The sequence below is a fragment of the Armigeres subalbatus genome, unplaced genomic scaffold (assembly GCF_024139115.2).
Source record: "Armigeres subalbatus isolate Guangzhou_Male unplaced genomic scaffold, GZ_Asu_2 Contig1733, whole genome shotgun sequence".
NCBI classification, from domain to species: Eukaryota; Metazoa; Arthropoda; class Insecta; order Diptera; family Culicidae; genus Armigeres; species Armigeres subalbatus.
Window position 1 is genome coordinate 35,264 of NW_026942543.1, and position 17,962 is coordinate 53,225.

At 44.2% G+C, this 17,962-nt stretch overlaps 1 protein-coding gene and 1 pseudogene across 1 annotated transcript in view; both read left to right on the top strand.

Moving 5' to 3' along the window:
* The first annotated feature begins 2,983 nt into the window (after nt 1-2,983).
* On the top strand, nt 2,984-17,830 carry LOC134203274 (RNA-binding protein spenito-like; annotated as a pseudogene).
* The window catches only part of LOC134203276 (uncharacterized), a gene marked incomplete at its 3' end in the record, with an annotated part of 82,803 nt that continues 76,313 nt past the window's right edge, over nt 11,473-17,962 (top strand). The window contains exon 1 of the mRNA XM_062678150.1: nt 11,473-12,254. The remainder of the gene's footprint in view (nt 12,255-17,962) is intronic.

Below are 17,962 nucleotides of genomic sequence, written 5' to 3' on the forward strand. Positions count from 1 at the left end.
TATAAACACTGTGATCGATATAGTATTCATTAGTTTCAAGATGAAGTTTATCACAGTTGTTGCTTTCGCGATCGTTATCTGCGCCACCGTTGTTAGTTGCACTGATGGCGACTCAGAAGGCAGGTTTTCCTTATTTCCGGCAAGTAACCCTCACTCACTAACAATTCTCTTTGCAGCCCGTCCTGTACGCGTATGCCACGGTCCGCACGAGGTGTACTCCGATTGTGCTCCAGTCTGTCCGGTAACTTGCGCCACGATTGGCCAACCACACTGCAAAGCCTGCAAGCAAGGGTGTGCTTGCTTGGAAGGATTCGTACGTGATGATAATGAAGTTTGTGTTTTGCCGTGTGAATGTCCACAAGCATCATGATATCTTCCATATTTCTAAGGAGAAACTATAAATATAACCTAAAATTGATGTTTTGATTATTATTATTATTGTTATGTTGTGATAAACCATAGAATACGATTGTTTCGGTAAAATAGAAACAGCAAACTTTAAAACGGCTGGGCACAAATGGCTTTGACGTGGTACTACGTCTGTCTTTTCTATAGTATAGTAGGAGAGACTTGAACCCCTTTTCTGATTTTCAATGTATCACAGCCAAAAATAAATAAACATACGCGATTTCCACACAGACTATCTAAGAAATATAGTATTGAACTTTACTGATGTGTGACAGTCCTTAAATTATTGTTGTTTTTGATACACAATCGATTTTTTGGAGTTTTGGAGTTTATCGACTTTTAAAATATTCGGGGGAAATTGATCCTTCTCCAAGAACTTGCTTTGATATGCTGTGCGTATACCTGAACGATTTTTGTTATTGAATTCGACAGCACATGTAATTTTAAAATTTGGGGCAATATTTTTTTTTCCTGCCAACCCTTCATCAAATCTGTCAAATCTACAAAAAATTACAAACCTGAGAACAGATTTATATTTTTTTGAATTTTTTGCCAAATTTGGGGGATGGGAATAACTTTTACATACTTCCAGGACGGTTGGAAGAAGCTGAGTCGCAGACACCGATTGAAGATCAGCGAAAGGTGCTCAAAGAATGGAGCAATCATGTGTATGAGCTTGAGATTTAGGATGCTCTTGATGCTTGGGGCCTTCATGTTTGTTTGATGATTTGACATAGGCCGAGAAAACGTTTGGAGTCAGATGGATGTTGTTCGCAAGCTCGCTGACGGCTGCTTCTTATGGACTGATGATGTTCTGTCCAAGATTGTGTGAGCTGACAACATGGCGACTTGCCTTCTCGACAGTCGAGTTATCAAGCGATCCTTAGAGTCGTTGTTGTCTAGAACCAAAGGTGGAATGAGTCGAGGCTTGGATTTTAGAATTTTGGTTAGCTTCCAGAACGGCTTAGCACAGTCTGGGAGAGCGCGGATCTTATTGGAAAAATCACTATTTCTGAAGTCCACCATTCTGGCCTGGATAATTTTGATCATGCGATTGCACCGGGTCTTAAGCGCAGGCAGCCCAATACGTTGGTACTGCCTGCGGGTAACATTTCGCAGACGGATCAAATCTTTGGTGAGTGCATCAATTGCTCCTGGATGGCGAGTAGCTGCTCGTCGACGTCTTCGGATGACACCTGATGCCACTGGTAGTCGCTGTTCTCGTCCACGCACCGTTGAAACCGACCCCAGTCGACTTGGTGATAGTTACGTGGGTTAGCTCGTGGCGATTCACCGAAGTTCCAACTTCAGCCACCACCGGATAGTGGTTCGAGCTGAGCTCCTCGAAGATGACCGGCTGGGAGACGTGATCGTTCATGATGAAGATGTCGAGCGTTGTCCCGGACCGTGTCAACCGGGTAGGGCAGTCAGTAGTGGCCCTATAGCTCGTCGTTGGACCAGACGACTCCGTTCCGATTTGAGACGGTGTTTCCGCACGATTGGTGCTTTGCGTTCAGGTCTCCGGCGATGATGAACTGCCCCTGCCGCCGAGTAGGCTTGACTATTTCCACAAACTGTTTCCCTTCGTAGTTCGGCCGACGTGCCGTTGTCGACTTTGAGTTGTGTGGGACAGTAGGCCACGATGAATGTGTCGTCTCCGATGGAGGTGGTGACTTCCACTCTAACGGATTCGATTATTTTTAGCTTTAAATCCGGCAGCAGGCGGCAGGCGATGTCGCTCTGGAGCTTATTCTATCAAACCTCACCAGCCTAAAACCTGGAATTGTTTCGCTCACCTCGGGCTTCAGGTGGGTTTCGGTGGTGAAAGCCGCTTCAATCTCCTTCGCCTGAAGAAAATCATTGAGCTCGACGATTTTGCTCTTGAATGAGCGAGCGTTCCAGTTTACCAAATTACCATTTTCAATCACGAAAAGGCCCATAGTGTAGATCTGGTCGAAAATTTGGCTGGATATCGGAGCCAACTGTTCCGGGGTGTAGAGCGGAACGGAATCCTCCGGGGGTAGAGGATGCTCATCTTGCTGCCGGCGAAACCCTGGCCGGCAGAGGCCATTCACTAGTGGATGGACTGGATGTTGCTTTGCTTGGCTTGAGATCCGGTGGGACCGAGGCAGCGGCGGAAGGATTGGGATTGGTCGCAGCGGAGGTGGAATTGTCAGGAAGTTTCCTTCATCGCGCAATCGGGGTGAGCTTCGGGCTGGACGATTTCTTGAGGAAGCTTTCTTGCTGATTTCGTAGAACTCCACGCGTTTCGGGCAGACCTTCGTATTGGCCCGGGACTTTTCCCGACAGTTGGTACACTTGGGGTCAGCCTATTCCATTTGCTCGTCGATGTCGTGGTCCCCGCCACACCGGATGCATCGTGCGTTCATGAAGCAGTTCCGCGTGCCATGGCCGAAGCAGAGACAGTTCATGCACTGCGTCACGCCACGATGCACGGGCTTGTACTTTGTATACTCGACGACGGTGCTATTGATGGCCTGAAGGCCATTTTGTATATGCTGATCGGCTTCATGTTGTTTTCCTCCAGCTCCTTTTTGTCCACGTCGTCGAGGTCATGCAGCACGACTTTGAAGGGCTTACTGCCGGGGACGTCGTGTGTGTTAAACTGGAACCATTTCGCATTAAGGTACTCCAGTACCTTGCCGAAGTGAGACCTTTCCTCGGTTATTAGTAGGGTATCCAATCATGGTTTGAACGTAAGCGAAGCGTATCATGGTTTGAACCATTTTGAAATCAGTAGAAATTACCGTCTCATTGGCGGTGAAATAAACCTAAAACAGTATGGATGGCATATTTAGGAATACTGGAAGTGATAGAGTTCATTTAAACTTACGTACATATTGTTTAAGTAATAAAATGGAGCGATTTATAAACGTCCTGAATTTGCTAAATCCTCCCCTGATGGCATAATTCCAAAAAAGCTCGTAAAGGACGCATTTTATGACACAGGTGTGAGATCAATATATCAAAACAACGCTATTTTATCTGTAATCGATTGACATCATCATACAAATGAGAAACAGTTTTAAATAGTTAAATTAGTAACATTTATACAAGGTAAAAACTGCTCATGGTTTGAACTAAACTCGTACCATGGTTTGAACTTGTAAATGCAGTCATGTTCTGCTGCTGTCCGCTAGGAGCGTTGCATGCGCCTAGCTGGAGCATTTTGTTTACATTTCCAATGTGAAAAAATCGTAATTTTCATATCGATGATTTAGACGATTTTCACACGTTTCGAGTTACTAATCTAATGCGAGAAGATGAATAGTAAAACAAATTTGCTTTTCTATACATTTCCTCAGCGTTTCATGCATGTGATTAGTATTATATTTAGGAGCTGCTGCAGTAGTTCAAACCATGGTACGAATTTAGTTCAAACCATGAACAGTGTAGTTCAAATCATGGTATGAATCAAAGTTATGTAATTAAGTCATAACTAAGAATCATAGGCTAAAATGTCTTTAATGAATTGATGTTCAAACCATGATTGATAGGGTATCCAATCATGGTTTGAACCAAATGGCGGGTTTCAGATGAGCCGTCAAAAAAAGTTGATTTATTTTATTAAAGGGACATGTTAGAACTGCGATTTCTAGTTTATATGGAAGAGTTCATTATCTTTCTAAAAACATCCTGGGTGCACATATTTATGCTTAGTTTCATTGAAAAACTTAATAATTACATAACTTTGATTCGTACCATGGTTTGAACTATTGCAGCAGCCAGCAGCTCCTAAATATGATACTAATCACATGCATGAAACGCTGAAGAAATCTATAGAAAAGAAAATTTGTTTTACTATTCATCTTCTCGCTTTAGATTAGTAACTCGAAACGTATGAAAATCGTCTAAATTATCGATATGAAAATTGCGATTTTTTCATATTGGAAATGTAAACAAAATGCTCCAGCTAGGCGCATGCAGCGCTCTAGCGGACAGCAGCAGAACATGACTGCATTTGCAAGTTCAAACCATGATACGAATTTAGTTCAAACCATGATCAGTTTTTACCTTGTGTAAATGTTACTATTTTAACTATTTAAAACTGTTTCTCAATTGTATGATGGTGTCAATCGATTACAGATAAAAATAGCGTTCTTTTGATATATTGATCTCACTCCTGTGTCATAAAATGCGTCCTTTACGAGCTTTTTGAAATTATGCCACTGGTGGGGGGGATTTAGCGCAAATTCTAGACGTTTTTAAATCGCTTTATTTTATTACTTAAACAATATGTACGAATGTTTAAATAAACTCTATCACTTTCAGTATACCTAAATATGCCATTCATACTGTTTTAGGTTCTTTTCCTGCCAATAAGATGGTAATTTCTACTGATTTCAAAATGGTTCAAACCATGATACGCTTTTCACTAGTTCAAACCATGATTGGATACCCTACCCTATCACACCTTCGACATACAGTCGAAAGGTGCATTTTAGGCCTCGGGCGATCAGTTTCCGGAGATCGGGGCAAATGTCCGATGGGTCCCCTTTCACGAAAATCGGCGAGCGCTTCTCATTCCGCTCTGGTGATTTATCGTGGAACAGAGGCTGCTGCTTTTTCCTTTTTTTTGTGGTGCCCACCGGATTGCCGGCGTCACCATCCTTGAGCGAGGAGCACTTGTTGCTCAGGAAAAGCTTTTCACTCCTTCGATGAACGCTTTCGTTTTTTATTCGCGCCCGGATTGGCCGCGCTATCTCTCATGACGGGTCCAGGAGAAAATAACGCCAACACGACGAAGCGAAAACGTAAACACAGCGAACGAGCGAGAAAAAAAAACATTTGGAAAAAACGCGCGATCAAATAACACGTCCGTACGCGCTGCTGTCACAAACTGGGTGACATTGCGCATCTCAATTTGAACGAAATTCTATCGAGTTTGACATGTTTGACATTACGGCTGTCGATTCGATCTCGAAATCAACTTATCGTTCGAGTATGCTCGAGAAGGTTGTTACAAAAAATGAGGTATTGTCGACAAAAAATACAAAATCGCCAAAACATTTCTTTAAGTGTATTTCACGTGAGCAATAAATACATACATCTTGAAAGCCTGCTATCACTCTTTTCGACATGGATCGAGATATCGTTGCAATGTGATTCTAAACGATCTCTGCCACATTCACACGGCGCATCGGAATAGTCGTCGAACCCGTACAGTAGCCAGTCATTGCCTCAAAGCCAAAAACGGCAGAAGCAGATTGCAGTGTTCTATGTTGCAAGGTGATTAGTGCATGCAAATGATACCATTTGGTGATCGAATTTTGGCGCAATCCATCGGTAGGACATAAAACCGACGTTAAAAGGTAGAAACCATACCCTACCACCAGGCAGTGAGCCACGTGTTCCTCAGATTCGCTCGAGTTTGGAGCAAGTGGTGAAGCACAATTCGAGATCTGCTAAACTCAGTGCCTGATGGAGCGACCAAAGATTGCCCGAATAAATCAAAAGATAAATGCTTGCATGTCGTTCACGCATTAGTGATACCAATAATTTCACAGGATAAGGCCTTCTGCATCAGAGGGCCTTAAGTTTGCAGCCATCTGTGAGACCAGCGCGACCAATACCACTCGACACTGGACACTGCATGCTAACTTTGTACCAGTAAAGGAGGTGCATGCGAAGCCCCGTATGCGAAGAGTGAAGCAAAAGGTAGAGGACGACCGATAGCACTGACTCGAGCAGTCATCGTGTCGCGTGACAAGGCTGGCTACGACGACGCTGTACCGCGCGACATTCACACGAGCGACGAACAGCACAACGGATAAAAGTTTGCATGACAAAGTGTGAATAGTTGTCTACCTGTGCAACTCAAAGATCCGAGGCGACAAGGAATGCACTTTTGTGCGACAACAACGAGCGAGGTGAGGATGCAGCTACAATAGAACGGGGCCCCCACCGATAGCTGAAATTGAAGACTAGCGCAGTTAGTTAGGCAGGTACGATAGGCATAAAATGATCCAATATACAGTTTGTAAGAGCACTACTTTCTACATGTGGGTAATTTGTTGAGTACGATTGAGTTTTGATTGTTTGGTTTGACCTTCTTCTCGATGTACGAAGAGTCATAGGCTAGCCGGCCTACTGAGCACGTGACAATAAGTCCGCGAGCCGCGGAAACTCTAAAAATTGAATCGAATTAGCGTTAACTTTCTTGTTCTGCTCGGAGAATCCACCCAGACAAATAATAAAATATAACAAGGTACAAGAATAACGAGATGTTATGGCATTATGGACACTCGATACTCACTTGATACTTGATGGGCTCTTCGTTGATGGGCTCTTCGTTGGATGGAGTATCTTTCTCCACTGGACTCGATCGTGGGCCAATCGCTTCCAGTCGCCCTGAATATTGAGTGCCCTCAGGACCTCTTCAACTGCAAAAAGTCATCGTGAACGCGGCCTTCCATGAAGCCTGCGGCCTCTTCAGGGTTCTCTACTGAATATTATCTTCGCTTGACGTTTTTCTGGCACACGAACAACGTGTCCAGCCCACCGTAGTCTGCTGTGTTGTATTAGCTTAATGATATCCAGCTCTTTATACACCTGGTACAACTCGTGATCGATGCGACGCCGCCAGATACCGTTCTCCTGTTTACCGCCGAGTATTGTCCGCAGCACCTTACGCTCAAACACTCCGAAAGCTCTCCGATCAGCCTCCTTTAACCTCCATGTTTCATGCCCGTATAAAGCCACCGGAAGAATCAGTGTAGCATACAGCGTGAATTTTGTTTTCGTCTACAGACTACGAGACTTAAGCTGGTTACGAAGTCCGTAATAAGCCCTATTTGCAGCTGAAATACACCTTTTCACCTCGCGGGTAACATCATTATCGTACATCACTAATGTTTCAAGATACACAAATTCTTCTACCACTTCAAATTTTTCACCCTTTCACTACCAACCCCACTAATGAACCCACTATGATTGCCAGCGACCATGTACTTCGTTTTGCTGGTATTGATCTCATCTGACACTCTCTGATACTCCACATTGAACAAACCCATCCTGGATAGCCTCTGTGCAGTATTTATTTATTTATTACCAGATCAAGGCTGGAGTGGCCTGTGCTGCACATAAATGTCTTCTCCATTCAGCTCGGTCGGAGGGTCCGCAAATCGTCCTCCACCTGATCGATCCACCTTGCCCGCTGTGTACCTCGCCTTCTTGTTCCCGTCGGATCGTTGTCGAGAACCATTCTCACTGGATTGCTGTCCGACATTCTGGATACGTGCCCGGCCCACCGCAGTATTCCGATTTTCGCCGTGTTAACGATGGATGGCTCTCCCAACAGCTGATGCAACTCGTGGTTCATTCGCCTCCTCCACGTACCGTCGGCCATCTGCACCCCACCATAGATGATACGCACCACTTTCCTTTCGAAAACTCCCAGTGCGCGTTGGTCCTTCACGAGCATCGTCCAGGTCTCGTGTCACGTGTCTCGTGATTTCCAGCCATTATGCGTCTTCGAATTTCTCTGCTGGTATCGTTATCGCTCACCCAGTGCAGCGCTCTAGCCAGTGCCTCACCACCGTGTTTAAACAGCTCTCCTGGCAGTTGGTCAACTCCAAGGGCTTTGTTATTTTTCAGCCGGTCGATCTCCTCCTGGAGTTCCTGGATATTCGGAGCCGGAAGTCGCATGTCCTGCGCGCGTGCCCCTAGGCTCATTTCCATACCGCCACCGTTGTCTGCCATCTCGCCATTCCGGTGCTCTTCGTAGTGCTGCCACCTCCTTTGAAACACCTCACGCTCGTTTGTAAGAAGGTTCCCGTTTATGTCCTTACACATATCGGGCTGTGGCACGTGGCCCTTACGTGAATGGTTCAAGTTCTCATAGAACTTTCGTGCGTTATTAGCGCGGTACAGTTCCTCCGTCTCTTCACGGTCTCGATCTTCCGGCTGGCGCTTTTTCCTCCGGTAAATCGAGTTTTGTCTGTTCCGCGCCCGTTTGTATCGTGCCTCGTTGGCCCTCGTGCAGTGTTGCAGCAATCTCGCCCATGCTGCATTTTTCTCGTCAACTAACTGCTCACATTCGCCATCATACCAGTCGTTTCTCTGATCCGGAGCCACCATGCCTAATGCAGTGGTTGCGGTGCTTCCAATGGCGGATCGAATATCTCTCCAGCCATCTTCAAGAGATGCTGCGCCTTGCTGCTCTTCCGTTGGGAGTGCCACTTCCAGCTGCTGCGCGTGGTCTTGGACTAGTCTACCGTCTTGTAGCCGTCCAATGTTTAGCCGCGGACGCGGACGACTCCGACGCGTGTTGTACACCGTCGAGAGTTTTGAGCGTAGACATACTGCAACGAGGTGTGGTCGGATTTAATATTCGCACTGCGGTAAGTGCGGACATTCGTGATGTCGGAGAAGAATTTACCGTCGATTAGAACGTGGTCGATTTGGTTTTCCATTACTCGATTAGGTGATTTCCATGTGGCCTTGTGGATATTCTTGCGTGGGAAGAAAGTGCTTCGGATTACCATTCCGCGGGAGGCTGCAAAGTTTCTGCATCGTTGGCCGTTGTCGTTCGATACGGTATGCAGACTATCCGGTCCGATGACCGTTCTATACATATCCTCCCTTCCTACTTGAGCGTTCATGTCACCGATGACGATTTTGACGTCCCGCAGTGGGCATCCATCGTATGTCTGCTCCAGCTGTGCGTAGAACGCTTCTTTCTCGTCGTCGGGTCTCCCTTCGTGTGGGCAGTGCACGTTGATGATGCTATAGTTGAAGAAACGGCCTTTTATCCTCAGCGTGCACATCCTTGCGTTGATTGGCTGCCACCCAATCACGCGTTGGCGCATCTTTCCCAACACTATGAAGTCAATTCCCAGCTCGTTGGTGGTGCCACAACTTTTGTAGAAGATAGCCGCTCGATGCCCGCATTTCCACACTTTCTGTCCTGTCCAACAGGTTTCCTGCAGCGCAGCGCTACGATGTCGAAGTTGTGGGGATGTAATTCATCGTAGATTATCCTGTCACAACCTGCGAAGCCTAGCGACTTGCAGTTCCATGTTCCAAGCTTCCAATCGTGATCCTTTGTTCGTCGCCTAGGTCGTTGCCGATTGTATCGAGTCGTATTATTTTCTATGTCGTTCGTAATGGTTGTTTTTAAAGGCGGCTTATTGGGCCTGCGCAAACCTCCTGTCTAGTCGGAGGGCCGTCGGGTCAGGGCTGTTTAGCATCCCTCCTAACACCAGGACTTGTGCTTGTGCGCTTTGAGCGGCACACGGTTGCTTTGGCGGAGCCTACTTGCGGATACATGCAGCTTTTTATAGAGGTTTAACAGGGCCCACTGTCAAACCCCACCACATCCTAGACAGGCGCCTCTGTGCAGTGCCAGCCATTTCTCGTGCTGTTGTACTCACCGCTCCATGGGTCGACTCCCATAGATCGTTAATGTTGTCGCTAACGTTGATTGCACTTATCCGTCCGTCGAGGCGATGCTCCTTCCACCGGCAATCGCTGGATATTGTAACGCATCGTTCGCTGTGATCTTTCGTTCGATACAGTTGACAATCATGATCGAATTTTACTGACAACGAGGTAGTCAATGTTCGGATCTCTGAAAAAATTTCCCGCATACTGATAGTGATGGCAAAGCATTTTATGAAAATGAAGGTTTTGTTTGCCGTGTTGAAAATTGTCGCACAAGTGAAATTTTCTGGAAAAATTCTTACTTTCATTTTGCTGCACTGGAAAGGGGCATTGAAAGGAATTTCTGCCAGTGGCAGAAAATTATTCACAAAAATGACGTTGTAGCAAATAATCGGTAAATCATTGATTGACTGTCGTCTATGACATAACATAATTAGAATTGTGCAAGTGCAATTTTCTCTCTCATTTTTCACTAGTTGCCGACAACCTGCTTCACTAAGATTTTTAAACAAACTCTATGAGCGCTGCCGATACTGATGACGACCGCATGATAATTTCTAGCAAAACCACAAACGCGCGCGGGAAAGCAGCTTTCTGAATTGATTAGAGACTATGTCTTCGCCGGTAGCGGTCCAAGTAACATCTTAATTTTATGCTGAGAACAGATTACAATCTGTTTGCAACGTAAATATTTCACACTTCACATAATTTTTGGTAGAAATTTCCGATCGTGTGATGTATACATTTATATTTAAATGTTTACATTCATTCTACTAAGAGGTTTTACTTTGTTTATGTCTTGTCCACAACCCTTTTAATTTTTTTCATGTGAATTATATTATCTGAATGCTATCATTATTTGCTTACCTGCAATATTAACACAATAGAATAATATGTGAACAGCGATGTAATCGAGAGTCAGATAGATCAAAATGCATTTTTTTTCTTTCCATCCACGTGGATTATATCAAAATCAAACGAAAGCCTGCAACTGATTTCGCGCTACTTGAACACTCGCCGGTTACGGCGCGTCCTCTCTGAGAGCGTTCTCGATCGATGGCTCGCACTAACACAGCATTGCATCTAGCCAGGACATCATCGCCTCGTAACTTTCCACCCTCTGTGAGTGCCGTTCATCACCCACAATGAGCCACCACCCACCGCTCATTGCCGTTCGGTTCGAGCTTTCCCGAGTTTTTTCCGGTCGACCTACCCAAAGTCAGAGCTCAGAGGGAGTTGGTCTGTTCCGCGCCACATTCGTTCATTCAGTTCGTGTTGGTCTTTCGTCCTGTCCGGTTCAAGTTAGGAAAATGTCCTGGCGAGTGGCGCGTTTCCGTTAGTAGTACGAAGCTCCTGTTGTTGGTATCAACAGCAATACCATCAAGCCGCGGCGCAACATCCCGCTTTCCGCCTTTCACCGACTTTGTGTGTTATCAGTTCGGCTCACCCAGTCAGTGGTGAATAGAAAGAGATCCTTTTCGGGAGTGGGTGAAGCAGTTGTTGTATGTGCACCGTCAATACATAGTTGCTCCTACATGTGCTCCAAGGGATCATCAGGCTTGCAAAGTACATAACAGTGACTACAACGAGGACAACGCAGCAAGAGCACTGTACAACGATGCCTGGGAGGCAAAAATGGATACTTGATATGGTCCAGGCTCCCGCTGTGGATATTCGGTGCTGGTGCAATTGAAAGCGAGCCCCAAGCGGCCAAACGAGTGCGAGTGCAAAAAAACGAAAGATGGAAAATTGATTTTCTTATCAGTCAGTCAGTAACGCGGTTCCCGGCAGAGTGGGCACGGTAGCGGGCGGTGTGGGTGCGCGGGTGTGTGAAAGACCAGGACCGAGTGGAGCCATGTACGACGACTACGCGGGCCCAGAATCGATCGATCCTCGGTTCAGCCTGGCTTGACGTTTGGTGCGTGTCGACAGCGGCTGCCTCCATAGGAACGAACGAACGGAAGAGACGAGAAAAACGCAACATAAGCAAATTTGAGCCACGGCTGGTTGATGGGTGACCCGCGCGAATCCTCCTGCAACAAGTACCTCCGGGCTTCAACGCGAATATGATGGAGGAATGAAGAAAATCGATTTCGATTAGTGTGGTGTTACCGCCTTTCAGCTCTCAGCCCAGGAAGTGCAATTTCGCGATTTGTTTGTGGCCCAGCAAAGTTTTGACCGTGAAGTGGGAATCGGTGGAGTTACACCCGTTTTTTGACGTCAGGAAAGTTTCGTGGGAATATTGGTGTCGAATGCAATAGCTGCTCCAGTCCGTATCAATCAATAATGTTGAATGTATAGTGAGCCTAATATTTGAAAATAACCGAGCAGCCTGGAGCATTTACATCGCTGTCGCCACCTAAAAAAGGGCGACTAGAGTGACACAATCCCATTAGTTGAACTTCACGGTGTGCTCGCCCTACTATAGATGCTATGTGAAGGTATGTATTCCAGAGGGTGTGCATCGGGCAAAGCCATTCCATGCGATTCACAAAGTTTCCTTTCAGCGTAATTCAAACTATGTTGTTCTTCTGTTTTGACGAAGAACTACGTCAAAATCTACACTTTGCGATTGCCAAAAAGTGATAAACTGTGAACGCTCACTTCAGGTAAACTATCAGAATTCCAAATCTGATAGATTACCTGTAAGGGCTGGTGTCCCCCAAGGCAGCATTGTATAACATTTTTATATTGTTTAACATTTTTACTTCTGACTTACCTGATTTACCACCAGGGTGTCAAAAATCTTTGTTTGCAGATGACACAGGCCTCTCAGCCAAAGGGCTAAGCCTTCGAGTCATTTGTAGTAGATTGCCAACACGTTTGACTATTTTCTCCACTTACTTGCAAAAATGGAAAATTTCCCCAAATGCTTCCAAAACTCAGCTTATAATTTTCCCACATAAGCCGAGAGCTTCTTATTTGAAACCTTCTAGCAGACATATTGTCACTATGAATGGTTCCAATTAATTGGTCTAGCGAAGCCAAATATTTAGGACTTCTGCTGGACCAAAAATAAACTATTTTTTTGTTTTTTTTTTTGTCTTTATTAATGAGGTTTTCGGCCCTAGACATACCAAAACAAAAAAAAGTCTTTTAAAATCACATTGAAGGCCTTCAAGCCAAATGTAACAAATATATTAAGTGTCTATATCCACTTATAACAGAAAATCAAAACTTTGTCTTAAGAACAAACTTTTGATTTACAAACAAATTTTCAGACCTGCCATGTTGTATGCTGTGCCAATATGGAATAGTTGCCGCAATACCAGAAAGAAGGCACTTCAGAGTTCAGAGGATTCAAAATACAATTTTGAAAATGATCCTGAAGTTGCCTCCGTGGTATAGTACCAATGAACTTCTTTCTTCTTCTTTTTTCCTTTTTCTTTTCTCCTTCTTCCTTCTTCCTTCTTCCTGCTCCTTCTTCCTTCTTACTTCTTTCTCATTGCGCACTACCTACTTCCCACTCCCCAGTTCTCATTCAGCCTAATGACCATTCGGCCTAATGACCTAATGATCCAGCATCTCGAAATAGAACATCTTACGCTTAATTTTTCTCCAATCCCCAGTTCGAATAAAGATTTCGCAGAGGGCGAACACAACAGTGTAACAAAGAAATCGCCGCTAGTAGGGATCTTATAATGAAAGATATGCAAATATGTACTTTTCCAGATGATTTAGTAATGCCACAGATAACAGATATTTTGGCTAGAACAAATTTTATTGAAAATCGTGTGTAAACTTTTGAATTGATATACGTTGGCCCACTGCAGTATCTACTCAACTGATTGCGGCAGTACATACGGACGCAGCTGATTATCAACCGTCGAATGTGGCCAAGGCATTTGACAGCCTCGTTTGGGCTGGATTTTCAATAACAATGATCCTTGCGCCATCCCCAATCGATTGCCAAACGCGATCCCAATTTAAACTACATTTGAATTAACGGTTGCGGATGTTTACACACGTATCGTATGCCAGCCGCAATATCTGTTAGCTGTGGTAATGCTGATACTTTTGTTAGCAAAGGCTGCTAGCACATAACGTTGAAGCACAGACAAACAGACGTAACAGCCTGAACATTTTTCTGAAAAATCCATTGTTCAACTCTTCTACCAACATCTTTGAGCATGTTACACGAAACAATGTTTCGTATGACATTGTCACCAGAAGGCGCTGGAGTGATATGTCAAACTCGAAGGATTACGACGGTAGCGCCTCTAGCTGTGAAATAAAAGTGCAATACAAATGAAAGAAAACTGACTATCTACAAAACGCATAGTGTTGCGTACCATCTATGGTGGGGTGCAGATGGTGGACTGTACGTGGAGGAGGCGAATGAACCACGAGTTGCATCAGCTTTTGGGAGAACCATCCATCGTTCAAAACGCGAAAATCGCAAGACTGCGATGTGCCGGGCACGTATCCAGAATGGCGGACAGTAATCCGGTGAAAATGGTTCTCGGCAGCGATCCGACGGAAACAAGAAGGCGAGGTGCACAGCGGGCAAGGTGGATCGATTAGGCGCATGACGATTTGCGGACCCTCCGCAGACTGCGTGGTTGGCGAAGTGCAGCCATGGACCGAACTGAATGGAGAAGACTTTTTTGCACAGGCCACTCCGGCATTATTCTGGTAATAAATATATGAAACAAATGAAAGAAACACGATACATAAATTGTCATAAGACGTAACGTACGAGACACTGAAAACGGCCTTACTGTTTGGTAGATAAGATTGGGCTTATAAAGTATCGAGAAAAAAGGATTCACTGTACTGCATTTTGGTATTGACAACCAGTTAATTTTAAATATGAATACTTAGTTACTAGATAAAGATTGTCGCTTCGGTTCCCTTTGTTCTGCTGTCCGAAACATGTGTGGTACATACCTGTCAAATCGTATGGATTTTCCTTCTTTAACATTTAGCTCCCCTATCCTCGCCAGCAAAAGATGTTCCGGACAGCGACGACAGCGACAATATTTATCTAGTAACTAAAATATCTTTTATTCTACCTTAGATGAAACATTTCAAATGATCGTGTCAAAGCGAAGTGCGAATCAGTTAGCTGAGTATTGTTGCCATATACTAGTATTCATTAATCTAAGTTTAAAGACAAAGTAAAACAAATAGTTTATTCGATGTTTTTTTCCTAAAATCCATATCATAAGAATCTTAATACTTCTCAACAGGGGTGCGAATTCTCAATCTCAGTGACTGAAATTGGTTGGATATTCATACCATTCCCTCTTCACACTCACTTCCTAGCAGTGAAAACTGAAAATGGTTGGCAGCAACAATCAAAGATAAAGTAAACAAAAGACCTCTCTTCTCATTGCACACGCAGCCCTGACAGTCTATTCAGTTCACTCGCTGCTGTGTGAATGCGATGGCCCTATATAAATGCATGGGTGAATACTATCACTTGAAAGACAATGACAGGAAATTTGTGCCGAATGATCATCAGCTTCAGCCCGCTGTTGGCAAACCGAGTTTCCTAAGCTACTCCTGCTGTGTCGTTCTGACTGAAAGGCACCGTCATAGGCAAAGAGAAGCAGAGACAAATACAAAACAAAAGAATCACACTCATCAGGGATTGTTGATAAATTGCACCACTGCTTCTCAATTTGCAGCAATAACAATGTTCGTTTGGCTCACTTTTTTACAGTTCTCATTTCTCGATTGGCTAAAAATTGCCCACTTAAGCATTTCTCTCATTATATGATCCTTAGCTGGTCACAACGAAATAGGGAAATTGTGTATAAAATGCGCCACCACGTTTTCTCCATTAATAACCCAAATTCTGCGTGGCAAAATTGAAAGCGGCAATAAATATTTGCAAACTCTCACTTGAAAAAACTTGGCCAAATATGTTCGTAAAGATCGTTTCCTCTATGATTTTTCTTCAGATAAGAAAAAATTTCCTCCTTATTGACAACAGTTTGGGAAGTTGAACAACGTGAAATATATGACTCACATTAATCTTGTGCAGCATATTGTGATAATTTTAGTGAACTATTTTGGCGTAATTTTATTATTATTTCTGGGTGGCGCATATTCCCCAGCATCGTTTATTTTAGATGGAAATACACAAATCTTATATATAAAAATGAAATGGTCTGTGTTCGTATCCGCATAACTCAAAAACGGCTGGATGGATTTTTTTCATTTCGTCAGCAGAAACATTCGTTATAGTTTCCGACGGGTTTATATGCTATTTCCTAATGCGAAAATCACGAGTAAAGTTGAGCAAATCGTGAAAAACTTAATTGTGATTTCTATGCGAACTTTGCATGGGCAGTTCGGAACGCACATTCTCGCCTACTATGCAGGACAACGTCTGCCGGGTCGACTAGTTCAGAATAAAATCATTGACGAATACATACACTCAAAATAATTGTCACTTAATTTCCACTATAAAAATCAGGTAGGCTTTAAAAATCTACATTTATGACGACCTTACTTGTGTCTAATAAATCTTACTCACATGTCATATGCCTACCAAAAAGAAATGTAGTGAAATTTAAATGAAAACGTAGAAAACAATATCTATATTCTTTTCTAGTGAATACTACTTGTCACGAATGTATGAAAATATATGAGTGGGGTACTCAGGCAGAAGTGTATGCTTTGCATCAATCGCTAATGAAAAATTGTGCAAAACATCATGAGAGCAATTTACAAAATAAGCCTGAGTATATGAAATAAATATTTCACTACTCTATTTTGGTCCCGTCCGCTTCTAGTGGACGGAATTATTATCACTAACACGGATATTTCGCAAACTATAATGCCAATTCACTTAAAATTTATGTGTTTGTTGAAATTTCAATTCACTTAGAATTAATTACATTTTTAGTGAATTGAGAGCAGTGAGTACCATCACAAACGAAACATTTAACTTTTACAAACGAAACTAGATGGAAAATATCTGCATATGTTTTCATGTAACTCTCAAGTGAAAATTATTTTGAGTGTAGACCTAAATGTCCGGTACAAAGCCATCAGAAAATCGGGCACCATGTCTTCTTCTTCATTTTGAAGAAAAATACCCCTCGTGGGTGACGAATTACATAAATATTTTACGAGCGCTGACTTACCCCTCTTGACGTTTTGACAGTTTGTTTGTTTTTCTCCCTCACCTTGTGACGTCGTTTCCGGTTCGTTTGTTGTTTGTTCGTTTCGTTACTCAGTTGAAGCGTGAGTTCGACCGTTTTGGTGCCATCAAAAAGATCGAATATAACAAAGGGGACACCAGGCCTACATTCTGTACGATTCTATTGATGCTGCTACGGCTGCTGTGAAGGAAATGCGTGGATTCCCGTTAGGGCACCGGATCGTCGTATTCGTATCGATTTTGCTGACAACGGAACAACACCATCGTTCTCAAAGCGCAGTGGATGTTTTGAGGAAGGCGGTGAGTATCGTCGCGCCCCGACTACGAATATCCGGAAGGTGGTGCATCATACGAGGAAAATTCATTGTACGGCTATGGTGGAAGACCGTTCCGCGGCAGAGGAGGATTCCGCGGGCGTGGTGGTTTCCGTGGCAGTTTTCATAGTGATGGCCCACCGCACCACGGGGACAATGATGAATGGCGTCGATCAGGAGCCGATGGCGAATATGATTCACGCCGTCGTTCTGGATCACGTGAACCAGGAATCGATAGATCTCGCTCCCGTTCACCGAGGCAACGCAGTCCGGCTGATTCGGATTCTGATTCGTCTTCTCATAGGAATGGCATGTTATCGAATGCAAGAACGTTACCAGAAGTCGCACGGAAATCTACCACATTCTGGCAAGGGGCGCTGATTTTGAAGAGTTCACTATTCCCCACCAAGTTGCACCTAACGGACGGAAACAACAAAATAGTGGACAGCCGGACGAGGAAGGTAAACACCACCTTCGTATTACTCAGCGACTACGCCTCGATCAACCCAAGTTGGAAGATGTGCAGTAGCGCATATCGACGTCATCGTCGCACGCAATCTTCCTCGGCCTGCCGGGATCGACGTAATCGGTAGCATCGTCGGATGATGCCAGCGTTCAGACGCGTCCACTGCGTAATCTCGTGTCCTACTTGAAGCAGAAAGAAGCGGCCGGCGTTATTTCCTTACTCAATAAGGAAACGGGAAGCAACCGGTGTGCT